Raw genomic sequence first — 10813 nt, 5'->3', positions numbered from 1 at the left:
GCCAATATAATAAAAATTACAATTTTACCCAAACTAATTTATATGTTGAATCAGAGAATATAACAATAAAATTCATTTGGAAAAACAGAAAGTCAAGAATATCAAAGGAAATAGTGAAAAAAAATTTAAAGGAGGAGGTTTAGCAGTACCATATTTTAAACTATATATATATACACATATATATGTATATACATATATACATATATATATATATATATATATATATTTTTTTTTTTGCACCTGACTGTTGGCCACAAAGTAAGTAATGGACTACAACAATGTAGCTCACTGCGGAGTGTGGTCTTTTCCTCTCCTAGACAGCTTTTAATTGGGAAAAGGTAATTAAAAGACCTTTCCCAAATAAGCAGCTTTTGGGATAAACTATATTATAAAGCAGTATAAAAAACTATCTGGTACTGGCTAAGAAATAGAAAGGTAGCTCAGTGGAGAGAGTAGACACACAGTTCACAGCAACAGATAAACATAATCTTATATTTGAGCAGTGTAAAGATTTAAGATTTTGGGATAAGAATTCATTATTTGATAAAAATTATTAGGAAAAATGGGAAGTAGTGTGGCAGACACTGGGCATAGACCAATGGCTTACATCACTTACCAAAATATGGTCAAAATGGATATGTGACCTAGATATAAAGAGAGATTTACAAAAAAAATTTGAAGAACATGGAACATATTGCTTATCAGACTTACAGATAGGCGAATAATTTATGAATCAACAAGAGATAGAGAGCAAAATTAGGTATAAAATGTATAATTTTGATTACATTAAATTAAAAGGTTTTATACAAGTAAAACAAATGTAGCCAAGGTCAGAAAAAAAAGGCATAAAATTGAGGAGAGAGGAATTCTATAGATAGTTTTTCATATAAAAGTCTCATATCTCAAATATGTGAAGAACTTTGTCAAATCTATAAGAATACAAGTCATTCCCCAATTAATAAATGGTTAAAGGATATGAACAGGCAATTTTCCAATGAAGAAATCAAAACAATTTATAGTCAAATTAAAAATGTTCTAAATCATTATTGATTAGAGAAAAGCAAATTAAAACAACCTTGAGATATCATTTTACACATATCATATTGGCTAAAATGATAGAAGGGTAAAATGGCAAATGTTGGAGGGGATGTGGAAAAACTGCAACACTAATTCATTGTTGATGAAATTGTGAACTGATCCGACCATTTGGGAGAGCAATCTGGAATTATACTCAAAGAGTTATTAAACTACCTATACCCTTTGACCCAGCAATACCATACTTGATCTATTTCCAAAGATGATTAGGGAAAAAATCCATATGTTCTAAAATGTTTATAGCAGCTCTCTTTGTAATGGCAAAGAACTGGAAATTGCAGGGATGCCCATCAATTATGGAATAGCTGAACAAGTTGAGGTATATGATTGTGATGAAATACTATTATGCTATAAAAAAATGATGAGCTCAATGGTTTTAGAAGAACACAGAAATGTTGAAATAGTGAGGAACAAAGTGAGTAGAATCAGAACATTGTATACAGTAACAGCAATATTGTTTTAAGAATGACTTTGAGCAAATAAGTTATTTTGTTATATATAGTCTATTATAAATATTCAATTTAACTATAAAGGACACATAACAAAAGACACTATCTGCATCCAGAGAAAGAACTGTTAAATAAAAGTATGTATAGAATAATTTTACATATACACTTATTTGTGGCTAATGGTAGCCATCTCTAGGATGTGAGGTGGGGGTAGGAGAAAAGAAAAAAAAAAGAAATTTGCATAATAATTTCTTTTGTATATTTGAAAGGAATAGCAAATTGTATATAGTAAATTTGCAGTTTCATGTGTAATTATCTTTTTTTTATTGTACTATGTCATGGAAATGCTTGTTTTATTCTAAAATTTAAAAATTTGAAGAAAAAGAGTATACTCAGCTGCTTTCAACGAATTCAAGTCACCAGGTTCAGACAAAGGACATGCCAGGTACAGAAGAAATTGGTTAATGTGATTACTGAGACCTTATCAGTGGTCTTTGAAATACTATAGTGAATAGGAGAAGTACCACAGGTCAGAAGAAGGGTAAGTGTCATCTTGACTTTCAAAAAATGGAAGAAAGTAGAGTTTTTAAACTATTAAGTCTTTAAGTTCGAATTCTTTTCCTGGCAGAACTCTAGAGCATATTATTAACAGGATACTCTGTTGAACATCTAGAAAGGGAAGTGGTGACCAGTAAGAGCCAGGAGAGTTTCATTTTTCAAGTTAGTCATGCCAAACCCATTTTTGAAAGGGTTACTAAGTTATCAGATCTGAGGAATGCGATACACATGGTTTACCTAGATTTCTATAAAACATTTAATGTCTTTCATGCTATTTCTGCAGACAAGGTAGAAAAATAATTGCTAGATGATATCACAGACAGGTGAATTAGAAGCTAGTAGAATGACTGGACCCAAAGAATAGCTCATTAATTGGTCAACATCAACCTATAGGGTGCTCTCCATAAGAGTCTTCTAATACTTGAAGTATTTGAAGATGAGTCACATGGAATTAAACTGGTTGTTCCTAGGTCCAGAAGGGAAAAGTAGCTGGAGTTGGAAAAAGTTACAGAGAATCAGTTTAAGGCTTGACATTTTTCTGAACAATTAAAGTTAACTAAAAGTAGAATAGATTGCCTTGGCAAGTAGTGATTTGTCCATTACTAAAGGTCTTCAAATGGAGGCTGAATGGCCACTTATTAAAAATGTTGCAAAGAGGATCAAGTTATAGCTTAGATTACATGGCCTCTGAGATTCCTTCTATTTCTGTGATCCTGTGATTTTTATGAAACTGAGACAGCTCTGAAAAACATTCTGACCACAGTATTCAAACAAAGCTGTATTGGCTGTCTACACAGTGGTATAGTCAGCAGAAACCCATAAGCATATGTAATTTCAGTTGTGCCTCTAGGTTGCTAAATCCTGATTAGATAAAGCAGCTGTTTGTCTAAAAACCATGTCTACGAATTTTCTGAATGTTTTGTGGTATGGATAGATACCACATGAAACTATTAATTTTTTTATGTGCATGTGAGTCATCTAAAAAGATTAATTTATTTTCCATTGCTCTCTATCTTCTGGCAAACACCTGAGGAGCCCACATTTTTTCAGTTTGAACTTAGCAAATTTAATCATTGTTCTTCAGTGCACCAGAAAAAAAAAATAGATGGTTTTCCCTTTATTTCTTGGGTTAAATTCTATTAACTGTTCATGCTCTCTGTTTTGTCTTCCACATTTTATCTATCAAAAAAAATCCTTAACATCAAGTATCTGATATCTAAGATAGAGAGGAAACTAAAGCAAATATTACCCTTTATGTAGCTTGTTTGTACATAGTAATTTGCATGTTGTCTCCCCTATTATACTGTGAGCTCCTCAATAAGAGAGTATCATTTTCCTTTCTTTGTACCCCCAGAACTTAGCACAGTGCCTGGCACGTAGTAGGCATTTAATAAACGTGTATTGATTGACTGAAATATATGACCAAAAGCCCAAGGGATAAGTGGTCAAAGCATGAACAAATCAGTCTCAAAAGAATTTCAAACTATTAATCATATGAATCACTAATAATAAGTGAAATAGACAACAGAACTACTCTGAGCTCTCACTTTATGTCCAGCAAATTGACAAAGATGACAAAAATGGAAAATAGTCAATGTTAGAGAGATTGTGGAAAGGTAGAGACATAAATAACCTATTGGTAGAGCTATAAATTATCCAAACATCTTAAAAAACAATTTAGAATTGTGATAGATATACCAGTGTTAAAGGGATGATATGGTGATTAGGGTTGTTCAAATGCTCCTTTTTGCCCTTTACCCTATTATAGATTCATTACCTTGGTATAAATACCCATTCTTTGCTCAGGGAAAAAATACTAAAAGACCTATAATTCTCTTTATTTTCTTATCAGTACCAAACCCCCAGCCAGAGACAGTAATTCTGGCAAAACATCATAGTGCTGGGTAAATTTTTATCTCTTCTTTTGTGCTATTTATTGGTCAGTGTCAGTTGATACACACAGTTATTTCCTCCCAAATGTATTACCAATAAGTACACTCAACTAGCAAATGCCAGTGGTCACCACTTTTTTTATAAAGACAAAGTAAATATCTAAAACCAAGAAAAGTAAGGAAGAAACTCTGCCTCTCTCCATCCACCCTCATTGCCTAGAGGAAAAGGCTTCAGGCTGACTCCTAAGAAAGAGTTCAAGGGGAAAAAAAAGACATATAGGATTACTATCTTGGAGTCTTGAAGTCCTAAGGGTTTGGAGAGTGGGGGTATAAGAGGCTAGTGGAGTATAAATTCAGCATATGGCTTCTGACTGAATATACCTCATACCTCATCTGCCTCAGCAGGTTTCTATTTGGCAGTTGTCCCTGTCTGTATTTTTTTTTCATTCTCAGTGCCATATGGCTTATTACAGTTTTCCTTTCTCTAGCTCCATACTTCTTCTGTTACCCCATGAGGATCTGGGTTCCTCTTCCAGTCCATTTCCTGGACTTGGTAAACTGACTTTTAAAAGCTATGCTATCACCATTATTTCCTATCTGATTCTTTCAACTGACTAATTAGTTACCTCATAAAGAGATAACTTAGTGTGACCCAATCTTTTAAACTTAGTTTGAAACCTAGTTGTCAGCCCTTTTTCTGGTATTGGATTCCCCTCAACCCCAGCTCCCTTCTATGTGTCTTCCTTCTTAACAATGGAAGCACTTCTACAATAAGGGTCTGTCTTTACTTTTGTTGATATTTTTATTCCCAGAGCTTAGCACTGTGTCTGGCACACAGTAAGTGCTCAAAATGTGTTTTATGTAATCTTATCTACTTTATAAAGTAAAAAAAAAAATAGAGTATCTTCTGAACTTGTATCCATCAAAGACCTTCTGACCAGTCAAATTCATTAAATTCTTGGCAAGGGATGTTTGCCAAACAGATAACTATTAAGAAGCCTCTAAGACTAAATCTGGTCTCTGTGAGCTCAGAACTTCAATAATAGGCAACAATTTACAATTTTTTTTTAATTGCTGTTGAACTGAGTTGAGAGAAATCAATGAGCAGGTAAAATGATACCCAGAACTGAGAGCAAGGAAAATGGAAACAGATCCCTGTTTCAGCATCAGTCGCCTTTATCTTCTCACATTTCTTGGTGAAAGCCAGTCTATAGTTCTGGAGGTCTGCTAGTGATGATAACTGGAGGACCTTTTACCTTTCCAGTTTACTATCCTTCATGTACTCTATAGTCCAACTACAATGGCCTACTTGCAGATTTTCAAACATTACATGCTATCTGCCTTCTCCTGCCTTTGCACAACCGTCCTCCCCACAGTTAGAACACTTTACCCCTTACCTCCATATCTTAGTTTCTATGTTTTCCTTCAAGACTCAGCTAAAATCTCCCTACACCAGAAGGCTCTTTTCCTGCCTCCCAAATGCTAATGCCATCCCCTCTCAGACCTTTAATTTTCTCTGTATATCCTATATGTACCTGGTACTTTGTGTCTCCTTTTCACATGGCTTCTTGAGGCCAGAGATTATGTTTTTCCCTGTCTTTGCACCCCATAAACTTAGTATAGTGTTTGACACATACTAAGTACTTTATAAATGCATGTTGATTTGACTAGTGTATTTTGTTGTTTTGTCTAGGTTTGGTTTTGGGAGTTAGCAGGTTTTTTGGGTTTTTGGGTTTTTCAGAGGACAGGGGAATGTTTAGGAGCTCACACAGGTCACTGGCAGAAGTAGCTTCCTGTTGTTTTGTTATGAAAAAAGAAAGAAAGAAAGAAAGAAAAACAAATAAACCAATAGTAGCTTCTAGTCTCCCAATTTAGGTTGCTGTTCTATTTAGATTGCTGAGATATTTCACTTACACAAATACTGATTTGTTAACAACCCACCAAAAATGTGAGAATGTCATAAAGCCTTCTTTGTACTTGTGAAGCACAGAACCATTCAGTGAACAATTGTCGCATCTTATATAACCTGTATCTTTCTAAGATCCCTGTGAAATGTGTGACAAGAATTATTGATTCACCTGTCTCTTGGTTTCTCCACTTCTAAGATGGTGGTCAGCACTTTGCCCAGGGTCACACAGCAAGTCAGTGGCAGAGGCAGGAGAACAAATCAAATAAGGTTAATCCATGTCACCCAGATCTGGAGCATATGTCTCCAAAGAGTTATGTTCTAAATGTAGCCCTGCTTAGCTAAAGCAAGGATTCAGGCATCCAGCTCTCTCTGTTGACTGAGGTGAAGTGGCAGGCCCCCAGGGCATACGCATTTTAGGAGCTGCAGAGAAAACTGCTCCTTCTGGGATGGGGGTGGTGACCAGTATTTGTCACTGAGAGACTTAGGTGCTTTGACTTCCCCGCCCAGTGCTAAATGAGAATAAATGCAGTGACAACTGGAATGACTGGTCAAGCCCTGACCTAGTGGCAATGGTCCCTCCCTTGGGAAAGGTAAGTCTAACACTGTTGAGAGAAACAGAGGACACCAGGCTTGAGACAAGCTGTCCATCACCCTGTAATAAAATGTGACATGTATAGCAAAGTGTTTTACATATATTATTTCATTTGAGCCTCACAGCTTTCCAGTGAGTTAGGAAATAGTAATAACAATAGCACCTACTATATAATAGGTACTGTGCTAAACTTTACAAATATTATCCAGTTTGATCCTAACAACAACCCTGGGAGGTGGGTGCTATTCATTATCCCCATTTTACAGATGACAAAACTGAGGCAAACTGGTTAAATGACTTGCCCAGGTAATGTAGCTAACAAGAATCTAAGGCTAGATTTGAACTCAGATCTTGCTAACTCCAGGCTGGTATTCTATCACCTGCACTGCCTAGCTACTCCATTCAATGTAATAGAACAGACATTATTATAGGAAACTGATACTTGTGGAGTTTGTGTTACATCCATATTCAAACATATAATAATAACTGGAGGGAAAACTTGAACCTCGGTTTTCCTGCTTCCAGATCTTAATGTAACCCAGTCTTCATATAGTCCTGGGTAAAAAGTGAGCATAAAGGAGATGGGAGGCAGAATTAAATTGTGGAAACAGTGCTGGAGTTGGACTCAGGAAGACCTGGATTCAAATCCTGCCTCTGACACCTAGCTAAGTGACCCTAGAGAAGTCATTTGGCCTCTGGAAGCCTTGGCTTCCTTACCTATAAAATGAGAGGATTGGATTTCAAGGCCTCTAAAGTCCCTTCCATTTCTAAACCTATGAGGCTCTGATAAGGAGAGTAAAATGTGTGGTTGTGTGACTCATTTACTAATATAGTAAACAGAAGGACTGAGTGCCAAAAGGATGAAATCTCACCTCTGGAACTTTAATGCAATGCCAACTTGGCTGGAAGAGTTGTAATCAAAGGCCAGATCATGAGGGAAAATCCTCCAGGTTCCCTCCTCTCACCCCACTAAAAATGTCAAGAGTACTCAGTGACTTCCTGACAGTTGGAGCTGTCCAAAGGCAGATTGTGCTGCCTCCACAGATAGTATAGTACATTTTCTTGGAGGTCTTCAAGCAGAAAACGGATGACCATTTATCAAGAATGCTTAACCGGGGATTCCTTTCATGGAAGGATTGGACTAGATAAGGTCCCTTCCAGTTCTCAAATTTGTTTATTCTTTCTCCTCTCTCCTATCTTTCACATGGTTGCCAAAATAATCATCTTTCTAAGGGATAGAAATGACTGTGTTACCACTCTGACACAATTAAATAAGTAGACAGATAGATGAATGAATAAATAAATGGATAAATGAATGACTGAATAAATAGATAAAAAAAAATGAACCAAGTACATTAATGAATCAATAAACAAATAAATGTGTGTGTATATATATATGAACATACATATATGTTTGGTCATTTATTTATACGTATACACACATGAAAGCTTTTAGTGGCTCCCTATTGTCTATGGGATGGAATACAAGCTTCATAACCAGCTTAAAATGTCCTCCACAATCTACTGCTAATATACCTTCCTAGCTTTACGTGATATGTACTATGTGTTACTGTTGTCCAAATGGAGCATTAGTTGTTCTCTAATTTCCTCTAGCCTTTTCCCACCTCGTTGCCTTCACACAGCCTATCGCCCTTACACTCCCTTATCATCTAAATATTTGAATTACTTCTTTTCATCAGTGCTCAACTCAGATGCCATCTACTCCATGAAACCTTCCCTGATTCCCACCTCAAACCCCACACCCCGCTGGCCTTCATCAAAAATTTTGAGCACTTTACCTGGATCTCTCATTTGCCCATATTATACTCTGCCTGGCATTATATTTATTTGAGTGTATGTCGAGTTCCATCACTTCAGCCCTTGTAACTGTACTACAATGGACAAGGCAATAGACTGGGAGTCAGAGCAATGGGGTTCAGATTTCAGCCATTTACTGCCTATTTGACTTGTATACATTATTTAATCTGTCTGGTACTCACCTAGATGATATTCCTTGGTTCTTTCCAACTCTAAATTAATTATCTCTTCAGCATCAGTAGATTGTAATTCTGTATGCAGATCTTGTTTCAGTGTTTTGTTTCTTTTTTTTCAGGATTGTCCCAGTGTCTTACACACAGTTATTGAATTTATCAAAATAGCAGTTCTGATACTAGATCACAAGACAGTCATTTAACTTCTTTGGCTTTCAGCTTCCTCATTTGTAAGACAAGGGGGCTGAATTTGATGACTTCTAAGGCCCCTTTCAGTTCTATGGCTCTAAGAATTAATATGAAAACTTTCTTTATCCAGAGACTGTAAGAAAACATAAGTAACACTTATTGTGGATCACCAGTAAGTGGTATGGGGGAAGTGAGGGATTGTAGTTTACTTTAATTTGCAAATTGTGGAATATTGAATGCCATATAATTGTTATTTTATTTTAATAAGATTTCCATCTGAAATGGATGGCCATTGTATTTCTAGGTTAGAGAGTTGCTGGGAGCCAAGTTCAGTTGCCCAGATTTGGGGATAAGAGCTCAACCTAAGAGTGATCTGAGCCCTTCTCCATACTGAAGCCTTGGCTCATCATCTACAGGCATTGTGGACTCCTAGGTTATGTGTAGATTCTATTCAATTCAGTTAAAAAAAAATTGTAAAGCACCTACTATATATTCAAAGCTCTGGACTCAGCATTGAGGATATGTAAAGATAAAAAATGAAATAAATTAGAAATTAATATTTGGGTTTCATTGTCCTTAGAAAATGGCAGGAAATTTCTCTAGAGTTTGCCTAATGTACTTTTCACCAAAAGATACTTCAAATGGGAATGAGCTTTTGTTAACAAAAAGTCAAGAAATCGGAGAAATACACATGAGAGAGTAAAGGCAGTGGGCATATTTATGCCACCTGGGTTTGGTTAGGTTTTTTTTGTATGTACAGGGTAAGAAAGGGAGATTGTGATTCCCCTCTCCTAATCCAGCTCATTTTGTAAAACTCACTGTTGTTGTTGTTTAGGTGCTTTTAGGCATGTCAGACTCTTTGTGACATCATTTGGGGTTTTCTTGGTAAAGATCCTGAAGTGGTTTGCCATTTCCTTCTTCAGCTCATTTTACAGATGAGGAAATAGAGGCAAACAGGGTTAAGTGACTTGCCCAGGTCACACAGCTAGTAAGTGTCTGAAGCCAGATTTAAACTCAGAAAGATGAGTCTTCCTGATTCCAGGCCTGGCACTGCATCACCTAGCTGCCTTGTAAAATCAGAAAATGCTGTAAAACACAAAGAAAAATTTAATATGTCGATATGATGAGTTTATGCCCTAGGATGGCTAAGGTGCAAATCTCTTTTATTGTATCAAAAAGAGAGCAGCAGGGGCAGCTAGGTAGCGCAGTGGATAGAGCTCCAGCCTTGGAGGCAGAAGACCTGAGTTCAAATCTGACCGCAGACACTTGACACTTACTAGCTGTGTGATGCTGGGCGAGTCACTTAATCCCATTGCCTAGCAAAAAAGCAAAAAAACAAAAAACAAACAAAAAGAGAATGCAATTGGCTAACCAAATACACTATGCTAACTATACTTCTATGGGCTTTAGATAGCTTAAGGAATTTCAGCCCTTAGGCGGCCAAGCACTGAAGGCTTCTAGTCAGGAGTTAGAGCTAGACCCCTGAAAGGGAAGTACTCTCAGGAAGAATTAGGGAGAGAGGGAGGGAAGAAGGAGGAGACAGTCTTACCCCCATTGACTATTATCATTGGAGAGACTGGACAAGGAGCAGTGTGTCCAGCTGGGATCAGAGAAATGGAATCAGCAGGAAACAATGCCTCTGCTTGGAGCAATATGAGGACTCTATGCGTAGAGAGGACTTCTAATACCAAGAGGTGTGAGGAAAAGCAGCTTTGGGGGAAAGACCCCTTATGGCTAAGAGAAATATTGACTATGTATAGAAAGACTCCAACCGTCACAGTCAAAGGGCTGCATTTAACCAGAAAGTCAGAAGGATTCTACAAAGGGACAAAAGTCATCCAGCACTAGGCGTAGTGAGTTATTGCTTTGTCATATGTTTTCTACAGTGTGCTTTATTACCATTGTACTAAGTCTTGACCACTCTTCCAACAAATGTTGTAAGTATGTTTGCAGAGAAAGTGTTCCTTAGGGTTGAAAGGTGGGGAAGGGTAAGGAGAAGAATGTTTTATCCCAACTGTTGCTGGCATAACGTCTGAATTCATCCCTTTTCTCAAAGCAAGTTGAATCATTTGGCTGATTATGAGTAGGAAGCATACTTGTAGGAGACTATGAGCATATTGGAAGTACAGCCTCACAGC

The 10813-nt window shown here is 36.8% G+C and overlaps 1 non-coding gene across 1 annotated transcript; it reads right to left on the bottom strand.

The window, feature by feature from the left end:
- Positions 1-243: 243 nt before the first annotated feature.
- On the bottom strand, positions 244-378 carry LOC144456059 (small nucleolar RNA SNORA4). The gene has a single exon (XR_013484965.1). It is a non-coding gene; the product is annotated as a small nucleolar RNA SNORA4 (small nucleolar RNA).
- Positions 379-10813: the final 10435 nt, after the last annotated feature.

Source organism: Phascolarctos cinereus, unplaced genomic scaffold (assembly GCF_003287225.1).
Source record: "Phascolarctos cinereus isolate Bilbo 61053 unplaced genomic scaffold, phaCin_HiC Scaffold_2;HRSCAF=192, whole genome shotgun sequence".
Lineage (NCBI taxonomy): Eukaryota > Metazoa > Chordata > Mammalia > Diprotodontia > Phascolarctidae > Phascolarctos > Phascolarctos cinereus.
This window is presented reverse-complemented; position numbering and strand designations above follow the sequence as displayed.